Genomic DNA, 5061 nt, shown 5'->3' with positions numbered 1-5061 from the left:
AAAATGCAGGATTAGTTCAAGGAATTTCCAAGGAACAAAAGCAATATGAAAAAAGTAGTCATGCAATCATAACAAATAACAGAGACTTACATAACATGAAAATACAGAAAGAATACACTTTAGCAAGCAGACAATGTTCACGAATAAGTACATAATTATGCCATTTGCCACCATACATTATTATTTTATGTTGATTAGTGCATTCTTAAAACGAGTGGGGTCACTGATGCTTACTAATGATGTAGGTAGATTATTCCAGTCGACTGAAGTCCTAGGAAGGAATGATTGTGAGCACGCGACGGTGTTATGACGGGGTATGTTAACTTTATGTAAGTGGTCACGACGAGCCGAATAATAAGGCGCAGCTTGGATCCAAAGAGGGCGAAGAGATGCGTTGTGGTAGTAGATTTTATGAAAAAGGGAAATGCGCGATTCTTTTCTGCGAAGAGATAATAATGGAATTTGAAGGATACTCTTCATTAATGTAACACTAGCAGTGCGATGGTAGTTAGCTAAGATGAAACGAACCGAGCGATTTTGTACCGATTCAATTTCGTTAATTAATGTGATCTGATGAGGATCCCAAACGGATGAGGCATATTCTAATTGGGGGCGGACGTATGTCGTGTACAACAGCCGTTTTAATGAAACTGGCGCAAGCGAAAAATTTCTCTTCAAATATCCTAAGGAGCGGTTAGCTTTAGATATTACATACTGTACATGCTGCTTCCAAGAAAGATCGTTAGTTATATGAATGCCAAGATAACGGTAGCATGTAACGGATTGAAGGGGGCAGTCATTATGAAATTATTGTACGGTTCCCTTTAGAGAACAAATATTTTTATTGTTCTTCAAGCAGCATGTATCTCTCGCGGGTGTTTTTGCGCATATAGTTTTCCGTTAGTAGGTCTTGCGAAACGCAGACGGAAAAACATTTAAACTCCCTGCTTGCCGCTTCAAATAAATAAAACATGTCATGCCCCATCCGGCGCCTTGTACTCGTATTTACGGGAAGTATTCTTATATATATATATATATATATATATATATATATATATAAGGAAAACTACAGTGCAACATATATTTCACTCATGTTTCCGTCTTCCACGTGTAACAGAATAAGCAGTAATTGTTACGGGTTCTTTTATTGCGGTCGGACCTCGGGCACCGAAAACAGCTTTAGGTAGCCATTATATGTGCTAATTTTTGGTCCGTAAGCCGTGCGATTTTTTTGTCCAGTCTAGACTTAACAAAAACCTTAATGAATAAATAAATAAATAAATAAATAAAAATCACCACCCAAGCACTCTGTACAGATATGGTTAACCAGCGAAGCTGAAACGTGGGGGTCCCGGTGTTTAATCACTGAGTTAATCCCGACGGTTCATTAAACGACGGCTTGGCAGACTACCAGATCCCCGGTAAGCAACTGATGCTTGCGCTCGGCTGCACGAGCCTGTTCGCACGGGCTGCAGCATCAGCACGGCGTAGGACGAGCTCGTTCCCGGTTCTGCTCGCGGCGTTGCTGATTGAAAGCTGCCTGCGCCTGGGACACGTATGACGCGCGGCCTACCCATTTCAGAGTCGGAGAGAAACTTCTGCGCGCGTGCTCGGCTGCGGCTGCGACGGAGAGCAACGACGTCACTACAGGCGCAGCTAATCCAACACCACCTACATAGCACAAGGCCTTTCCCTCCGATCCGTGACGTCATGTTACCTGGCCCTAATGTCATGACGGTTTGGTCTATGAACTTGTCATTGCTATAGATACTGGCAAGCTCACTGGAGTAGAAAGGGAGTGGAAAGAAGCACATTAAAAAAAAGCATGGCATATGGTCATGTTTGTGTTATGAATTAATGCACTGGATTACAAAAAAAGAAGCAGCGGGAAATCGCATGCAGAGAACACCGATAAACATACAGTGCGACGCAACTCGAGAAATAATATTGAAACGTCCAAGAATTTAGAAGAAGAAGAAAAAGATTGAATCCTCGCGACGGCACATCACAGTTCCCCGTAGGCGTCGAATTCTCTACAATGAAATTATTTTTGAACAGCTCTGATAGCGCCCACGCAACAATGGTTGCTTGTATACTGTCAAATGCTCATATTCTGCGGCCTAAAGCTCATGGCACGGTGCGAAAACGCGCACGCGGCGAAAGCGAAACAGTGCGGGGACAAGCATGCAGACGCGCAGTAGGTTGCTGCGAATCTGTGCGATCGCCGCATTGAGGCTTCATTCTATTACGCTCCATTTAGTAATACAAACACTATAAGAACATATTTCACATAGTTTGCGCTCAACGTTTACCTACCTTTCACGCAAGAAGCCGGTTCGGGAGACTCCATCGCGGCGACCGCGCGCAGTGGCGTTCACTGTACGTATTCGGTAAAGAGATAGCGTCTGTAAACGATTCTATGCTTTCGGCTTGCCCAAGATTATTATTTAGACAGTAAAAAACTTCTATCGTTTCGAAAGTACTTACAGAAATGTCCGGGAGAGCTCGCGCGTGGTGTTTTCAGTGAGCGCTGATAGCAAAACCTATGAGGAGCTCGCCACGTGATCCCTCATACTACGCCAGCGAGGCGCTTCCGATAGATGGCGACTCCGTAACTCCTCCCCGCCAATAGTCGGGTACAATTTAATTCTGCAGTGAAGCCCCGCCGGTGCCCTCATAACCGCCAGCCACTGTTCCTCGGCGAGACTGCAAATAGTTCGTACTTCAAACTTTTCCTGTTACCTAACCGGCGGTAACCACAAAAAAAAAAAAAAGGTATAAGCACGTAGTTTTATATGTTTTCACTCGTCTATTATAGTGGAATGGCGAAAGCCTAATTCTTTATTGAATTGAATAAAACGCTTGCTCTGCTGCAACTACTTATTGTCAGGTTTCACTTTAGTTGGCAGTGAAGTTTCACGAGTAAAACGGGCTCAGCAATGAAATGAACTGTACCACGGACTTTTGAAGAGCGAAATGCTCAGGCTCCATACATTTTCGCCATGTCCGTTGCACACCTTATCGCTTCCGCCGATGAAAAGACTCTGCACGAACAATGCTCCGGAGCACGGAGGTGCTCCGGAGGTATCAAGTGAGACGCCATTTTGAAAAAAGTCGCACGACGGCTATTTTGTTGGCTTCTGTGATTGGCTGGCGGAGTAACACAACCCGTGCTGTCTGTGTGACTTGGTTGCCAACTGCTGTTTTTTTTTTTAGGTTGTATCCTACTATAGTGTTGGCTAATCCAATGGAGGCATCGGTTAATCGCGCCTTTCTCTCTCTCTCTCTCCTTTCGCGCATGCGCATGGGGTTGGGCCGGAGTTTTCGGCGTACAGGCGACCGGCAGACGGACGGACGGACGAATCGGCTGTAACACGCGGCGCGGTAGCCTGATTAGTGGCTACGTAGTGGATATGGCGTACTGTGCTGCTAAACTCGAGCTTACGGGTTCAAGCCATAGGGTGCGGAATTCGATGGAAGCGAAATAGAAAAACATTCGCGAACTTTTGTTTAGGTGCACGTTAAAGAACCCCAAGTGGCGCGAACTGAACAGCGTGCTTCATAATCATATCGCCAGACATAAAACGCCAGAATTTGAACAAAAAAATAAATAAAAATGTAGCTGCACCCTTCGGCTTTTTCTAGGGGTGTAAACGAAAGAAATTGTTCTCGAGTCTGATTTCTGAGAAAAACATGTTACGCTTAATTATCTTATATTTCATACTTAAGTGTAATACTGTTCCCAACTGTGCGCCCGCTCAACTAAGCAACCATTGTATTATAAACAGCTGCTTTCAGTTATCCGGTGCACTATCATAAAGACAATAATGAAGCAATTAAATGAACGGCATGCCTCACATAGACGTAGAGATATTTGTAGATCTGCTGCGTTTGTTGAAGAAGATAAGTGTGGTACCACATTGGGCACCCAGTTTTGACTGGTTGCAGACATGTTGAGACTGTCAGAAAAAAAATTTGTTCTTTGCCTGATGGGGAAAGGAAGAAGAAGAAGCCGTGGAGTGCGGATGCATACCTCCTCTAAATTTTTACTTACACAGGTCTGGTCTCGCTATGTCCCCTCTATGTTCTTTTTGCAGTGCACCTGAAACGATCGAACATTATTTTCTCTCCTGCCGCCGCTTTATAAGGCAAAGAAAATTATTAGTACACTCATTCACCAAACTTGGGCTATCACTAACCTCACCAACCATTCTTTCTTTTGGTGCGACCTCACTGGGATCAAGCCACAGGGATGCTTTTCTTGCAATTTACAATTTTATTAGAGATACAAAAAGAGTACCTTGCTGACTTTCTAAAATTATCAATATTTTATATTATTTCATTTATTTACGTTAACTAATTTTATCAAAATTCACAATATTTTCATCATACGTCTAAATTACAGTTCTAGTCTCATGCTCCACAATTTAAATCTAGTTTGGCTTTACTACTAAGCATACGAAAAACCGCCTGCTTCTTGGCCAATCCCCCATAGTGGGTATGCGCCATTGTCTGGGACACAAGACAAGAAAAGACATCGCGTCAGCTCCGCATTTTCTTATGATTCCCGGCGGAAAATCGCATTTTGTGGAGAAATCCATTGATCTTCAAAAGAACAGGTGCCAAGGAGTCCAAGGACACCATTCTCTACCAGGTGGGCCCGTTTTTCGGCCGTCAATCGTTCCATCCTCTCGCTACGCGTGGCGGGAGATCTACACGTAACTAGAACGCCTCGACACCTCGAACGGCTCCGCCGCAGCGGTGGCTGAGAGAGCTCGGCCTACCGACGGAGATACCCAGGCCCTGCTCCATAATGGAAGTCGTGAGCGTGGAAGGCGAAGAAATGCAAGGAGTTCGGAAAAGAATCAGGTTGGTGCGAAGTTAGAAGAGGCACAAAGAAGCGATGTAGCGGTGGGGCCGGATTGGCGGGACACGAGCAGCAGGGAAGAACCTTCGTCGGGGAAGCAAAAAATAGAAACAAATGGAAGAACGAACGCAAGGTGCGACAAATCATCAAAGCAAGTAGCTGCCTAACCTGCCAAAAGAAGACTACAGGGTTAT

The sequence above is a fragment of the Dermacentor andersoni genome, chromosome 3 (genome assembly GCF_023375885.2).
Source record: "Dermacentor andersoni chromosome 3, qqDerAnde1_hic_scaffold, whole genome shotgun sequence".
Lineage (NCBI taxonomy): Eukaryota > Metazoa > Arthropoda > Arachnida > Ixodida > Ixodidae > Dermacentor > Dermacentor andersoni.
The sequence above is the reverse complement of the archived record's forward strand: the minus strand, read 5'-3'. Positions refer to the sequence as shown.